General features: G+C 38.4%; 1 long non-coding RNA gene across 1 annotated transcript; it reads left to right on the top strand.

The window, feature by feature from the left end:
• Positions 1–834: 834 nt before the first annotated feature.
• Positions 835–12481, top strand: LOC109168706. Its single transcript, XR_002052115.1, has 3 exons — positions 835–1041; positions 5338–5340; positions 12469–12481. It is a non-coding gene; the product is annotated as an uncharacterized LOC109168706 (long non-coding RNA).
• The last annotated feature ends 5097 nt before the right edge of the window (positions 12482–17578 follow it).

Here is a 17578-nt window from a genome sequence, read left to right as displayed (position 1 = left end):
GTTGGAGGGAGATGGCATTTCAAACCTATGATCCAGTGGATAATAACCGGAGAGCCTTGTGAATTTATTGCTTCATTTAATGCGACTGTAGTGTATAGCCGTTGGAGACAAGCACTTTTGCTTATTTTGTTGTCTAGCTCTGAAAAGTAGTGCTGTGGCATTTAATGCACCTTGATAAGTGTTCTCTTATTCCTAGGAGAGTTTCTTCCTAAGATGATCTTCAGATGAGACAGGTTGACAACATTCTTCTTGAGTTGAGAGAAGATGAGTTGTCTTTACACCACAAAGGTCTCTTGGTCAGAAGGCTTCTTTCGGCTTTAGCTTTTTGTTGTAGAAGATCATCTTTCGTTGTTTAGTAGAGATGAGACTATGCTTCATCGAACTGTTCTTCTTTCGTTGAGAGAGAGACCTAACTAAAAACGATTCTTAACTCGGTTTCGTGTGTTTGTCTAGCTTAACACGAATTACATGTTGAGTTAAGGTACCTTTCGTCTAAGACGAAGGAAACAAAAACAAATGACAAAAAGTTAGGGGTCTACTTCTAAGTTACATTGGTATCATTAAAATCTTAATACACATGTTCCTAACAGTGTAATTAAAGATGAAAAAATTAATTCGAATATATATAAAATCGTTAGTATCCATTTATTATAAGGAAGGTTGGGCAAATTAAAAATAAAATCCTCCTATTGTAAATTTCTTCTTCCTCAAAGCCTTCTCTCAAGGTAACAGAAGTTTCCTCAATCTTCTTTCTGTTCTGTTTATATTGTTAATTTTATGTGTTAATCTTAATTCATGAATTGGGGATCTGGAGGGGGGGGGGGGGGGGGGGGGGGTGTTCTTTGATCTTCATAAATTGCAATTGGTTTTAGGGTTTCTTTTTATTTTTTATTGAATCGGTGTTAATTGAGACTGTTTATGTTTGTATTTGATGATTAATTGAATTTTGTATTTGGATGTATACAGATGCAGATCTTCGTGAAGACCCTCACGGGCAAGACAATCACCCAGGAGGTTGAGAGTTCCGACACCATTGACAACGTAGAGGGTATCCCACCAGACCAGCAGAGGTTGATCTTGCCGGAAAATAGCTCAAGTAGAATAGGTAGGATCCGTTTATTTTTATATTATTTAATTAATTTTGATTATAAAATATATATTGAGTATTAGTTTCATGTAGGGTCAATTTTTGTAGCTATAAAATGATAGGACTTGTCTCCCCCTGTGCACTACTCGTCAAAGGATCAAGAATCATATTCTCTATTTAAAGTTTTTCAAGAATGGCTGATCACCGTCATCGTTCACCGAGATAACAATACAATATTCATGAGGAAGGTTAAATGTCAATACATACAATTAATTCTTTAATACTTTATTTATTGATATTATCATAGCACAATCATTTAAGATATTGATATGTAGATTTTTTTTTTTATTTTGTGGATTAATAAAAGGTGAAAGAATTGCTTAATCTAAAAACATAATAAGTGTGAATGAAAGTTATACCCTTGATTTATGTCCGTTTTTTCCGTTAAGTTTTTTTGTACATTATGCTATAAAGGTTGTACATTAAAATATTTTGGACAAACATATCCCTACCGTTATAACTTCCGTTATCTTTTCCACTATTGTTACCATGCACATGCATCCACCATATACTTATCTTCTTCATTAATAATAATATATACACATTAAATATTTGAATTATATGTTAATTATTTCATAAATATAAATATCAAATTTATAAAAATGATTTACATTATTATTATTATTATTATTATTATTATTATTATTATTATTATTATTTAGAATATTTTAAATATCTAAAATCTAAATAAATTTAAAATTTTGATATAATGTATTAATATTGGGTACCTATTTTTTGCGCATCGCTCATAAAAAATACTAGTTAGTAATATATGTATAGTAATTTGTCGTCTAACTATTGACTTAATTATTATATATAAAAATAACTATACCAAGGGCTCCGTTCCCTAACCTAATATTCTCTCCGCAAGGGTTTTCCCTCATCCTCCATTGATCGGCCGCCGCCTCCGCTCGTTTTGCGGAGGTGGCGCCGGCCTCCTCTTGTTTCTTTCCCTATTTCGACCGTCTCTCAATCGCCTGTCCTTCAGCCTCTCCTCCGTTGCTGGCACATCTTCCCGCCTCTCTTCCACCGCCACCATCTCCTCCGACCCCTCACCGACTTCCTCCTTCACCACCGCCCCTTGCCATCTCCAACTCCAGATCCAGACTTCTTTAACTTTTTTCAGCGGTTTTATATATATATATATATATATATATATATATATATATATATATATATATATATATATATATGGAAGAGATCAGGTGCATTTGTTGCTTCTCGTGCGGTTGTGCGGTGGATTAATATGCGTGAGGTTTATACTTAATGTGCGTGAGTGTTGTGCTTAATATGCCTGAGATTTGTACTTAATGTGCGTCATGTTAATATGCGTGAGTTTTGTACTTAATGTACCTGAGTATTGTGCTTAATATGCGTGCGATTTATGCTTAATGTGTGTGAGTAATTCAGAATTACGAGCCCAGAAGGAAGCAGAACAGAAAACTCACGCACATTAACGCCCAAGCTTCTTGTTACTTCTTACTTCAATTTGGCCATGTATTCTGCATTATCAGCTACCTTCAGTGCAATTGAATGTTTATATAGATGACGCACGCATAGCAAAATTTGCACACCAGCTAAGTGTGAATTTCTGTTGTATTATTCCCATAATTCTTAACCACCATAGCTCGCCTCCGCATCATCATCATCAGGGAGGGGGCAATGGCTACTGGGGATGGGGAAGAAGCTGACATCCATCTTTTCTGCTGCATTTTACACATTCACGCACATTAAGTACAAATCTCAGGCACATTAAGCACAACACTCATGCACATTGAGTACAAATCTCACGCACATTAATCAACCGCACGACCGCACGAGAAGCATTCAACCGCACGAGAACCTTTCAATATATATATATCTATATATATATATATATATATATATATATATATATATATATATATATATATATATATATATATTGGTTAGTGGTTTGGTGTTTAGGATTTGTTTTGGTTGTTTTAGACTTTATTTTTATCTGTTGTTTTGTTAAAGTTATTTCCTCTCGTTTCGTTTGAGAGTTATTTCATCTCGTGTCTTTAGCGAGTTTCCCTTTCGTTTATTTGGCGAGTTCTTTTTTTTCATAATGTGAAAGAATTTATTTGATAATGGAATATGTTTGCTTCATCCCGAGCACCGAACAAGAACCTTGATATGCAGTTCAATTAATGGAGATATTGTCTATGGACAGAAGAGCCGCAATAGAGCCAGACTTAGGTAGCAAGATCATTAACAATATCAGAAGCTTTAGGTTCTACACATGAATTCAGCTTTAATCTTAAAAACAGTCAGAGATTCAAGTTTCGTGTAGCATTGGAAATTTGTTTCAATGTTTGATTGTAAGAATGTTTTATCATTATTCCATCGATCTTATTGTAAACTTTTCATCGTATGATTAATAAATTAGCTCTTTTATTTTTTTTAAAAAAATATAAAAATAACTTATTAAAAGGTGTGAAATGGCATAATAATATTCTCTACATACACTAATATGAAGTTTGTATCATTCTTTGATTAATTACAATTAATTCTTTAATACCTTATTTTTTAATATTATTATAGTACAATAATTTTGTATATTAATATGTAGATATTTTGATTTTGTGCATAGCCTAATAAAAGGTGAAAAAATGACTTATAATTTGTAATATATGTATAGTAATTTGTCCTCTAATTATTGAGTTAATTATTATATATAAAAACAACTTATTAAAAAGTGTGAAACGAAGTAATAATATTTTTTTACATACACTAATATGAAATCTGGATCATTATTTGATTAATTATAATTAATTTTTTAATACCTTATTTCTTAATATTATTATAGTACAATAATTTTGTATATTAATATGTAGATTTTTAATTTTGTGAACAGTCTAATAAAAGGTAAAAAAATGACTTAATTAGTAATATTTTTTTTTGAAAGAAAATAATATCTATATATTAATGAATGAACATAGCAATAGAGTCAGGAGGGACAGAGTCCCAGTACATAGAATGATCCTGATCAAACACTAACGAAGCTAAAGTATGAGCATGCAAGTTTAACGTTCTGGAAATATAATTCAAAGAACAGTGAGAAAATAACAATATAGATGTCCTACATTGGTCCACAATAATCCCAACATAGGACAAGATGGCCGTAGAGCTTGAGTGTAAGGCATTCCGCAATTCTGAGCAATCCGTAAGAAGATCGACCGCTAACATATTCCATTCTCTGAGCCATGATAGAGCTTCCTTGCAAGCCAGTGCCTCCGCCATAATGGGTGAGAAAGCACCGGGTAGCTTGCCACTCGTCGCCGCTATAAAGGAACCTTCGTGGGATAGTAACACTACTCCATACGTAGCTTCCCCGGATGCCTGCCTGAATCCAGCGTCGAAATAGCATTTCAGCCTTGTATGTACCTCGTTCGTAGCAGCCACCGCATGCATGGGTTGCTGGAGACGGCAATGGACCTGCCGATATGTGTGCATGGCAACTGTAGCTCGCGTCCAGACTCAACCAAGCTACGGGAGTGCTCCTTCCCACACTGCCGAGTTGTGGGCGTTCCACATGTGGTACATCACGGCAACAGCAAGTCCACATTGTTCCTCTGTCAAGATATTCAACATCCACATAAGCCATGCTGATAACGAGTGAGTCACAATATTTGTGACGGGTAACTCTGAAACATTCCAAACCATCTTAGAATAATCACAAAAAGTTAGAGTATGTTGTATGCATAACATCCTCATGTGCCAATTCACACATTGGACATGCAGGATCCACTTCTACTCTCTTTATAATCAAATTATTAGTGGTGGGAATAATATCACATATATCTCTCCATAAAAAAGTCTTCCACTTGGGCGGTACCTTCAACTTCCACAATGTAACCCATTTATCAAAAACACCTGGGTTATAATCAAAATTACCAACAATACGCCTATAGGCATTTTTTACCGTGTAAATTCCTTTTGGGTCGCCCATCCAATACCATGAGTCCTCATAATCCGGGCTAACAGGAATCATAGAAACGCGGTTCACATCCTCAGGAATAAAAAAATCAGATAATATATGCGGATCCCTGGTATTTGTTTGCTGGTCAATCAGGCCAGCTACTAGAGCTCCTCTCAATTCTTCTGGCATAATTGTTTGGACCAGTGGGCTGGGGTCATCTGGTAACCAGGGATGCCCCCAGATCAAGGTCGTCCTGCCATTACCGATCCTCCTCCATACCCCTGAACAGACGAGATCATGCACAACCACAATACTCCGCCAATCGAAACTCGGGCAATTCCCTATAGTTGCATCAACAAAAGTGGTATTAGGATAATAACAAGCCTTGTATACCCTTGCAGCTAAAGTGGTTGGGTCCGTAAGGAACCGCCAAGCCTATTTTCCTAGCATAGCTAGATTAAAAGCACCTAGGTCTTTAAACCTCAAACCACCAAACTTCTTAGGGATGCATAATTTATCCCAAGCCTTCTAATGTATTTCCCTTTCTGCGTCATTTCCCGACCAGTACCTATTCACGGTTCTCTCAATAGATAAATAAAGTGTCTTAGGTAGCAAAAAAACACTCATGGAAAATGTAGGCATAGATTGAGCCACACTTTTCAAAAGTACTTCCTTACCAGCCTTGGACAGTAACTTCTTATTTCATGGACCAATCCTCTATCTGATCTTATCTTCCACATAAGCAAAAACAACCCTTTTATTCCTGCCTACAAAAGACGGTAGATGAAGATATTTTCCAAAATTGGCTGCTTGTTCAACCTCGAGACAACCCGCCACTTCCTCCCTATCCCCGGCCCCCAGGGTATTCCTACTAAAGAAAATGCTATATTTATTAAAATTCACCATTTGACTAGATAATTTTTCATACCTTATCAGGCACTGTTTGATAACACTAGCCTCATGGATATTTGCCTTGAAGAACAAAAGATTGTCATCAACGAAAAAGAGATGTGAAATAGGAGGCGCCCCTCTAGCCACTCTACATCCATGTATAGAACATGCTATCTGTGCCCTCTGTAATAACATAGAAAGCCCCTCTGCATAGATAATAAGCAAATAGAGAGAGAGAGGGCCAGCTTGCCTGAGCATGCGAGTGGGTGATATCTGTCCACCAGCCACACCATTCACCATTATTGTATGTATATCTAATAGTTGTCACACAAAGCATAATCAGTCTAATCCAATGGTCATCAAACCCTATAACACCTAGCATTTTCCTCAGAAACGGCCACTCCATCCTATCATAGGCTTTTGACATGTTTAATTTGAGTGCACCCCATCCTGTCAACCCACATTGTTTCCTATTCAAATAATAACCCACATCCGCTGCTATCAAGATATTATCTATGATAAGCCTACCTGGAATAAAATCACTCTGGGATTCCGAGATTAGGTCCCCCATGAGCGGTTTCATCCTATTAGCTATCATCTTGACCATAATCCTGTAAATAACATTTCTCAATGCAATAGGCCTCATGTCTGCTACTGTCTCATGCACACTCTTTTAAGGGATCAACACAACATTGGTATCATTCAGCCCATCCGGGAAAACACATGAATTCAAACAATTCGTTATAAAAACAGATACATCTCCCCCAACCACATCCCAAAAATGTTGATAGAAACCCAGATTCATTCCATCAGGGTACATAGAAAAGATTGTTGTTTTTACCTTGTCAGATTCGAAGGGATGTAAAAGTGAAACATTATGATCATGAGACACCCGACGAATGAAATTATCAAACAAGGGATCCGCACAAACAGAATTACTGGAGACAAAAATAGCTCTAAAATAATCCAAGATGACTGAATTCATAATATCCCCTTCCACCCACATTCCAGCATCATTTTTAACTCTAGTAATAAATTTCTTTTTCTTACGAGCAGAAGCGTACCTGTGATAGAACTTTGTGTTGGCATCTGCACCGCGGAGCTAGTGCTGCTTCACTCGCTGTCTCCAAAACACATCCTCCTAGGCCTCTAGCTGACCATCTATCTGTTAGATCTCGGCCAATGCAGCCAGATCCCTTCTATTCCTAATAGCCTCTTGCTTCTCTCGAAGTCGTTTAATGCAATCCCCAAACTTATGAAACTGATCACCACCCCACCACATCAATTTATCTCCACCATACTGTTGACAATATATTCAGCAATCCCTCAGTCCTCCTATCCTGCCACGCAGACACAACCACATCCCAACACCTTTCATGCAGGAGCTAAGTCATCTCGAACCTGAAACCCCTCGGACCCCTTCCCCTTTGCATGCGGATTGCATTAATGTAACACCCCATGTTACGACTTTCAAACCCGGATTAATTATTGAATCAATCCCGTTAACAAATGGTTAAAAATGATTTAATTTGGTTAGGATTCCCTTAATTAATTAATGTGGTCCATAATGGATCGTGGACCCTTGCTTATATTAAATACTTTAAGCCTGATAGAAATAAAGAAAGTGGACCTTCTACTATTTAGATTCTAATTAGGATTCCTAACTCTATAAATAGGGGATTAGAAAGCAATTAGAACCCTCTCACCTCTCATAACTCTAATACACGAAATTTTCCAAGAAACCTAGCTAAAGGAATTCACCACCACCAAGCCTAGGGAGATCAATCGGAGGATAATCTTTGAAAAGAACCTTAGTAGCCAAGGGAGGATTAATTAAGGCTAAGAGGTAACCCATGTCTTACAAAACCTATTTTCCTTGCTATATCTTATTTATTGGTTCCTTTGATAATTGTATGTGTGATTTTGTGATTGAGTCTTGATAGAGCCTTGCTTAGGGTTTATGTTGGGTTTATTTGATAATCTTGATGATCTTGATATTTGTGATTGATTATATGCATGATCTTGTGTTAGGCATGTCTAGAGCTTGTCTTTAGGGATTACATGTGATTTCTTGGGGTTCTTGACGTTCTTGCATGATTAGGAAATGATTCTTGAGTCTTGATGTGTTAGGAGCATGTATTTAGGATTTAATTGTGTTGGTTTCTTGGCCTAACTCTTGGTGTTCAAGTCCCTATTGTTGTTGTTATGTGTTGGGATGTATTTGGACGTGATTTTGGGTTTAATTGATGAATTCCGGGAGGGGAAAAATTCCAAGTTACCATCGTACCAGCGGGGGGTAGGTGGGGGGACGAATCCCCACCTGACCACCCACCGGGTACCGTCCACTGTACCAGCAATATTATATAGAACCACGAATAATTATTTTTAAATAAGTATTTTAAAGTATATCAATGCAATATTATATAGAAGATGTTCATGTATAGATAATTGAATGTTGAATTTGTTTACTTAAATCGGTAATTCAAAGTATATAAAAGCAAAATAATATATGAGAGATTGATTATAATTGTCACTAAAATAAATGTTTGCAATTTTGTTATAACGCTAGTCTTAAAGCGATAGTCTAGTTAAATACTACTTTTGATTTAAATTTCTTTAAATCTTCTTAATTCTCTTTTAGGTAGCATTGTCATTGTCTTCAGCTTCGATACATGATCTCTATGTTTTTTTATTGGTAGTGTGTCATGTGCAATTGGGTTACTGATGGTAGTATAGAGAGCATCATCATGCAATGAGATTATGGTGTATGAAGTTTTAGATTTGCCTTGCTGTATATATGACGGGGATCTTAGTTGTACTATAAAATCTTTATCTTACAAGCGCCGGGTGATATTTGGTAGTTGTAGTTTCCCCCTACATGTTTCATGTGTTGTGAGATGTGTGTTGTAGATTATACATAGGCAGGTGAAGGACGAGGTTACCCCTTCATTTAAAGTCCAATTAACCGTATTCTGACGAAAGGATCTCAATTGGAAAGAAATTGAAAGTCAAGGGATCTAAAGTGTCCAAATTAAAAGCCAGGGAATAATTTTAGAAAATCAGTATAGTCAGAGGACCATTGCTAGAATTAACTCAAAAAGTAATAGGAAGAGGATATATTAATTTTTTTTATTTACCTAAAAGGTTCTACTCTATTATATTTTTGAATGCTACTAATTCACCAACTGAAGCATGAAGAGTCAAAACCGCCTCCACTGAGGCTCGAATTCACTCCCTTCCAAATGAGAGTGCAACCCAAGTGCAATCAGATCACAAGGTCTTGGCGGTTTTGCTCTATTATATAGTAGAAGAAGACGATAGTAATATATATATATATATATATATATATATATATATATATATATATATATATAATAATAATAATAATAATAATAGAAGTGTCTAGAAAGGTTTCCCCTACCAACTTAGGGGCATTCTGTAATATCAATCATTTGGACAAAAATGGAATTTGAAATTAAAATTAATTACACTTTTATTTCATATGATAATGATAATTTTATGTTATTTTCAACTTGAATTTATTTTTCTCTTTTTCTTTTTGTAAAAATAAAACTAATGTATAAAAAATATATCATTAAAAAGCTCTAATTAAGATCTTTTGAATGAGATCAATATTTATATATTTTTTTTTTTAAATAAATAAATCTATAGGTACTCATAAAGTCATCACTTTAGTGTAATATTTATATACAATAAACTTTGTTTTTATTAACATATGAAAATACATATGATGATGTCCATTCAATTTAGGATTTTGTCTTTATTCAAAAAAAAATATTCATTATCAATAAATTAAATAAGAAAAAAAATTTAATTAGTTATATTGTCTTTATATTTCTCTAATATAAAAATTTTTAACATTCAAATTCATCAATTGATTATATTCGCTACATTGTCCCTACAATGTCTTTATTAAAAAAAATAAAAAATTATTCATTATCAATAAATTAATTAAGAGAAATAATTTTATTAGTTATACTGTCTTTATTTTTTTCCAATGTAAAAATTCTTTACATTCAAATTCATCAATTGATTACATTCACTACATTGTCTATTATTTTTTTGTGCGCTATTTTTTAATTAAATATCAAAGTTATAATACAAATAATGTTATATATTTATTTACCAAGTAATTTATTAATACCATGAAAAAATTAAAAAAATATAATTAAGTCAATCATATTAACTACTTGAGGAATTTGTTGACAAAAAGAGTATTCAAATCACACAATAAATTGGAGCGGAAAACTATCTCGCAGTGTCCTCGTTTGGTAATCAGCAGTTAGCGTTGGCGAATTTGGCCAGCGAATTATATCAACGGTTGGTAAAAAGACATTTGAAAAAATTAGCTATTTAGATTAACATGTAAAATGATAATAATAACAATAATAATAATAATAATAATAATAATAATAATAATAATAATAATAATAATAATAATAATAATAGCTTTAAAAATAAAATTAATAATTGATGGATAATATACTAGGCCTGGGCCACAGGGATCGGCCCATGAAAGCAACTGGATCAAGGAAGCCCAAGAAAGATATATGATATGGAGCAACCCAAGAGTTCGTCAAAGATTGGATCTGTCATTCCTAGTATAATTAAAATTGGACTTATTAGTTCTAGTATAATAGAATTAGATTTTATTATGTAACTAAGACTCCAATATGAGACAGTCTAGAATTCTTATTCCTTGTAGGGCTTTAGGCCCAAAATATGTATAAATAGACCTCTCACATACGGGAGAGCGGGGAACTGAGAGGATTCACAGAGCAATATTTAGCAATACAAAGTTCCTATATTTTCTCCATATATTTCTCCCATATTCTCGTTATTCTAACGGTAGTGTTGGCCTGCCGTTGACTGCCCAAAATTCATAAAACCAACATTGACGCCGTCTGTGGGGACCGATATGAAAAGTTTACGTTCGTCCCTCAAACCTAAATCACACGATCGAAATCCTAATCATGGGGAGCACTCGCCGTAACACCCGCACTGGCTGGTCCGTTCGAGATATGCGAGAAACCCTCAATCGGCCTACCTCTCGCATGTTGTCCGGTCAGTCGGTGCCCCCAAAGGGAGGTGTCAATCTGGAAAATCCTCGAGAAGATGAGACAATTCATCCGAGCTCAAGCTCACCGGTCCTTGGTGTCTCACAAACCCAACCGGTCGAACTTCTTCCCACTGTAGTGGAGGCCGCTGAGCACCTCCTGGGAGTCTTGCAGCGTGACTGCATACTGAGAGGCGAATCCCCGTTGGACCCCCTCGTCAATATCATTCATACAGAGCAACAACAAGGACATACCACTTGAACTTCACTACACGATCTCGATCAGAGCCTAGGACTTTCGAGCCAACCACTAGGACAAGACAATCTAACAATTAAACGACCGCGACAGAAAACAAGACTCAACCGCCAACGGCGAGCGAGGGCTGCTTAGATGGTATGCCTTCGCACGCGAGAATCACAAGGGGTGGAGCGCAATAGAGAAGGCTCTCCAAATGGCCTGGTAGAAATTTGGGGCGAGACCCCTGACGTCCAGATGGAAACCAAGGGTAGAAAGGACCGGCCGACCACTCAGTCTCCGCTGTCCACCAACCCATTCTCCATAGAAATCCAAGAATATCGCACATCAAAAGACTTTGAATGCCAGGTGATGCCCGCATTCGACGGGACAGGCGACCCCGATGACCACTTGAATAGCTTTCGAACAAGGATGAGGATAATAGGGGCAGGAGATCCTATGTGCTACCACACCTTCTTCACGACACTAAATGGGGCAGCGCAACATTGGTTCATGTCACTGCCACCCCAATTTATCAATTGTTTCGAGATCCTGACAAAGCAGTTTGTAACACACTTTGCTGGAAACATAAGTAACAAAAAAATACTTCATGGCCTTAACTTCAGTACAACAGCAAAAGTCAGCGACATTGGAAGAATTTCTAAAGCGTTGGCAAGAACAAGTGCAGAAAGTAAATAATTTGGACGATCGAATAGCCCTAACATTGTTCATGGAATCATTAAGGTCTGGGGATTTACTCACTAGCCTGCGAAAGGAAAGACCCGAGACCTACGCTCAGGGCATCCAGTTGGCCCATGAATACGCAGAAGTAGAGGAAGCTTTGCGGCAAAAAAAGGAAGCGGAAGGAAAAACGGCCTTGCGAGGATATAAAAACACGTTTAGATGATCAACCATCAGAAAAGAAAAATAAACCATGTTTTCACAAGGAGCACATCAACCACCGTTACGGAGCGGTCCCAGCACTAGGGTCCCGACCAACGTACAAGGTAAAATTACCCCGCCATACATCGACCACGAGCCTACCACTACCATTACCACCCCTCTCACAGCCAATCAATCAATCATTTTATATGCAACCGGCCGCAATGGGACCTAAATATTGTCCCTACCATCGGAAGGCAGGACAGACCACCAAAGAATGCACCACTCTGCAGAAGGAGATCGGAAACCTCATTCATAGAGGAAGACATGCCACTCGCCCCAACCAGTGGTCATGGCAACCCATGCCACCAGCCGGGGATCCCATCCGTAAAAAGAGACCTGCCACTCACTCCAACCAGTGGTCACGGAAACCCACACAGCCAGTCGGGGAAACCATCTATAGAGGGAGACCAACCACTCGCTCCAACCAGTGGTCCCCGCAACCCACGCAACCAGCCGAGGATCCCATCCATAGAGGGAGACTGGCCACTTGCCCCAACCAGTGGCCACGGAAATCCACGCAACTAGATGGGGACACTATCCCTATTCAACAAAAAACAGAACCCTCACAGAAAATTTCCAGTTGGGGAGACGACGACTGCGAGGAACCGGAAGACCAAAATTGGAAACACAAGCCCATAATCCGCTAAGAAAGCAAGACCTACAAATCCAAACCAAGAAGACACATTCGAAAATCAGGGCGGTTCAATAAACACTATCAATGGTTGAGAAAATAATCTCGCATAGTTAGTTACTATGTACAATAGACTATCATATTATAGTATCATAATAAAGTCATCAGTTCGATCTGAACATATACCACACCTACCCCATTCAAAAGCCACAACAAGGAGGAAAGATTGTTGGTCACTCGCACCCTGGTAGTCCTGCCACTCTCTAGAACAGGCACCACAAAAAGACAATAGGTAACGTCACACGACAATGACCTTTAATATACATAAAAATCATCTAGAGTAAACGATCAAACTAATAAAGACAACCTACCTGCAACATCAACAAACCGCCTCAAATGCCCTCTGAATTCTAGCAGTTAGTTTGGACAAACTACGCGGCTCGACCGGTCACCTCAACTGATCATCCAGACTAGTCCTCCTGACTGGTCATCCCACCACCCAGTGGTCAACAGACCTTCCCACCACTCGATGGTCGACGGACCTTCCCACAACTCTGTGGTCGACGGACCTTCCCACCTCCCAGTGGTCGACTAGTCATCCCACCACCCAGTGGTCAACAGACCTTCCCACCACTCTGTGGTCGACGGACCTTCCCACCTCTCAATGGTCGACTCGCTTCCCACCACTCAGTAGTCGACAGACCTTTCCACCTCCCAGTGGTCGACTCCTCTTCCCACCCCTCGGTGGTCGACGGACCTTTCCACCTCTCAATGGTCGACTCGCTTCCTACCACTCAGTAGTCGACGAACCTTTCCACCTCCTAGTGGTCGACTCCTCTTCCCACCCCCTCGGTGGTGGACGGACCTTCCCACCTCTCGGTGGCCAACTCATCTTCCCACCCCTCGGTGGTCAACGGATCTTCCCACCTCTCGGTGGTCAACTCGCCTTCCCACCACTCAGTAGTCAACTCATCTTCCCACGACTCGGTATTCGACAGACTTCCCACCCCTCAGTGGTCGTCACGCATGGAGTAGTAATCAGATCATAGTGAAACAAATGCATATAACTGCCGGAGTAAAGAACCTCGCAATATCAGATAACGGGGAATCAAAAATATAACGGGGAGTTACAGGTGAAGGGTTTAGTGTAGAGTCTAGGGGTTATAGGAGAGAAGTCTAGTCAGTATAAAGTCTAGGGCAGAGTCTAGGAGACAGCAGGGTCTAAAACATGGTCGTCAGGAAGTGGTCAAATGGAGTATGGGATATCATAATCTGAGAACGGGAGACGTTCTCAGAAATATTTGGCAGATGAGCATACTGCTGAGAACGGGAGACGTTCTCAGAAATATTTGGCGGATGAGCATACTAGCTAAGAACGGGCGACGTTCAGAAATATTTGGCAGATGAGCACACTACTGAGAACGGGAGACGTTCTTAGAATATTTGGCAGATGAGCATACTGGCTAAGAACGGGAGACGTTCTCAAAAGCCAACGATGGAGTGTCATACTGACAGAGAACGGGTGACGTTCTCAAAAAGCAATCGGCGGATGGGCATAACTGGTAGAAAACGGGCGACGTTCTCAAAAATCTTTTGGGCGTATTGACTGAGAACGGGCGACGTTCTCAAAAATCTTTTGGGCGTACTGGCTGAGAACGGGAGACGTTCTCAAAAGCCATTAGTGGATGGGCATACTGACAGAGAACAGGAGACGTTCTCAAAAGTCTTTGGTGGATGAGCATATTGACAAAGAATGGGAGACGTTCTCAAAAGTCTTTGGTAGATCGGCATACTAACAGAGAACGAGAGACGTTCTCAAAAACCAATAACGGAGTGGCATACTGACAAAGAACGGGCGACGTTCTCAATAATCTTTGGCGGTAGGGCGTACTGGCTTAGAACGGGAGACGTTTTCAAAAATCTTTGACGAACGGGCATACTTGTTGCGAATGGGCAACATTCTCAAAAATCGTTGGCGGTTGGGCATACTGACTAAGAACGAGTGACGTTCTCAAAATATTTGGCGGATGGGCATACTGAATGAATATTGAGAACTAGACACGTTCTCAAACATATTTGGCGGATGGGCATACTAGATGGATGGAACTGGATAAAGCTGGAAATAACAAACATAAAACAAAGGAGCAGAAAAGGAACAGGAAAGCAAAACAAGCAGAATAGAAATTGACACTACAACTCCCAGTTGTACAGAAATAAAATAAAAATTGGCAAATTGCTACAAATCATCTAAGAAGCAGGATCACAGCTGGAAACATCCCCTTGCTCAAACCCATTATGGCAACCACTATCATCAGCTCTTGGTCATATACTATCCAAAAGACACGTCAGCATTAAAAAGGTCGGCCATCACATGAAGATCGACGGTCGAGTCCAGATAATCATGATCCAGAGGAATCTCTCACTACTCACTTAAACGCTGCGACAGTCCATAACCTGAAAAAAGAAGGGTCAGGAGTATGTTGTGACCTAGACAGATGAACACAATACAACGGGCGTAGTATTGACTTGGAAGAAGCAACAAATAGATAAACAGTTTGAAAAAGATTAACTGATTGAGAGATACCTGGTAGAAAAAGCAGAAGAACCACCATCTGACAACCAACAAAAAAAAAAAAAAAACCACCACTCGGGCTGACCGACCAGTCACAATGGTGACCGATCAGTTAGACCAGTGAAGTTTCAGTCCGCCAAATGCCGATGACAACTGAGTAGGTACTCAACTCAAAAAAAAAAAAAAAAAAAAAAAAAAAAAAAAAAAAAAAAAAGAGAAAAGCGGAAGAAGGTTTGCCGACCGGTAGGCCAGTCTGACTGGTTAGATGCGCTGACCGGTCAAACTATTAAAATAAATTTTTAAAAAATCAAAACAAGTGACTAGTCAGCCTGACCGGCCAGTCACTCCGGTCAAAAAAAAAAAAAGGAAATGACATTGAAACTATTTATGGGGTTTCTGTAAGTTTTTGGGGGAATCCCATGGAAATGTAGTACTCACACCCTTGAGAGTTACTGGTCATCATAGTTGAGATATAATGATATGATCCAAATTTGATTTTTTTTCTTGGCTAAATGTGAGTTGAGGAGAAAGGGCGCGGCTTTGCTTAGTTTAATTTTGGGACACACAATATTTGCATAATCTGAAACATGTGAAACAAAGAAAGGGCATGGAGAAAAAAAAATGATGAAAACTCCATTGTCGACTCCTACTACAACAAACAACACTGGCCAAACAACAACCAAGAAGATGACTTACCCGCAGCTGTGACTGTCAATGGCGCTCGGAAAAGAGGCAAAATGGAAGGAGAGTGCCAGACCGTTGATGGCATCCATTGATTAAGGCAGTTTGCCGTAGAGAGGAGAAAGGTAGTGAGTTATCTAGGCTGGGAAACTCCATTATCAACTTTTATTTGCCTGTATATATTCCTTTCGCAAAAACTGCCCTTTGAGTAAGTCAGTGTACATATAATCACGGCTGACCTCCTTCCTTTACACTGCTACCGACATGGGCATATATACCAATGCATATACATACGCGATTAACCATCACCATATCCATACCTATACATTCAAATTGCTTCGCAGGAGGGGATGTTTTATATACACAAAGTATACATGCAAGGACCACGGGTCACTTCGCAGATGCTGATATATTTGTAGTGTCCACTGGTCACTCATCATCTGCTGTTGCTGATACGTCAGACACCTCTGCGATTTCCCATCGCCGAATATCGCATACAGAGAAATAGTCATGCATTCTTTACCGTCAAAAAAAAAAAAAAAAAAAAAAGGAGATGAATGACCTGAGAGGATGCAGAGATGAATTTTGTTCGAAGACTTGGTTGGTTCTGACAAGCTTTTATGGATTTTGGTGCTTTGCATTTGTTTTCTCAATACTCTAGCTTTGTAAGTCCGATCCCAACACTGACAAGCAGGATTTGACTATGGAGAAAATGGATTTAAATAAGGCTTGACCCTCCTTTTGCTTAGCTTTGATTTTCCTTAACCCACATGGGGCACACCGCACACGTATTATTTACATATATGTATAGATATAAGTATGAAGCAAACCCACAACATGTGTACATTTATGAGAAGAGCTACACGCACTTGAACCTTCTCATCATTTCCTGTTCATAATGACGTTGTCATTATTATTATTATTATTATTATTATTATTATTATTATTATTATTATTATTATTATTATTATTATTAGACCATAGAATAGTTTGATATACTTTCCTGATACATCGACCTCACGAAATCTCAAGAAAGTGGAGGACTGGATGATGGATAATATACTAGGCATGGGCCACAGGGATCGGCCCATGAAAGCAACTGGATCAAGGAAGCCCAAGAAAGATATATGATATGGAGCAACTCAAGAGTTCGTCAAAGATTGGGTCTGTCATTCTCAGAATAATTAAAATTGAACTTATTAGTTCTAGTATAATAGAATTAGATTTTATTATATAACTAAGACTCCCAATATGAGACAGTCTAGAATTCTTATTCCTTGTAGGGTTTTAGGCCCAAAATATGTATAAATAGACCTCTCACATACGGGAGAGCGGGGAATTGAGAGGATTCACAGAGCAATATTTATCAATACAAAGTTCTTATATTTTTTCCATATATTTCTCTCATATTCTTGTTATTCTAACGGTAGTGTTGGCCTGCCGTTGACTACCCAAA

The sequence above is a fragment of the Ipomoea nil genome, unplaced genomic scaffold (genome assembly GCF_001879475.1).
Source record: "Ipomoea nil cultivar Tokyo-kokei standard unplaced genomic scaffold, Asagao_1.1 scaffold3213, whole genome shotgun sequence".
Classification (NCBI taxonomy): domain Eukaryota; kingdom Viridiplantae; phylum Streptophyta; class Magnoliopsida; order Solanales; family Convolvulaceae; genus Ipomoea; species Ipomoea nil.
The sequence above is the reverse complement of the archived record's forward strand: the minus strand, read 5'-3'. Positions and strand labels throughout refer to the sequence as shown.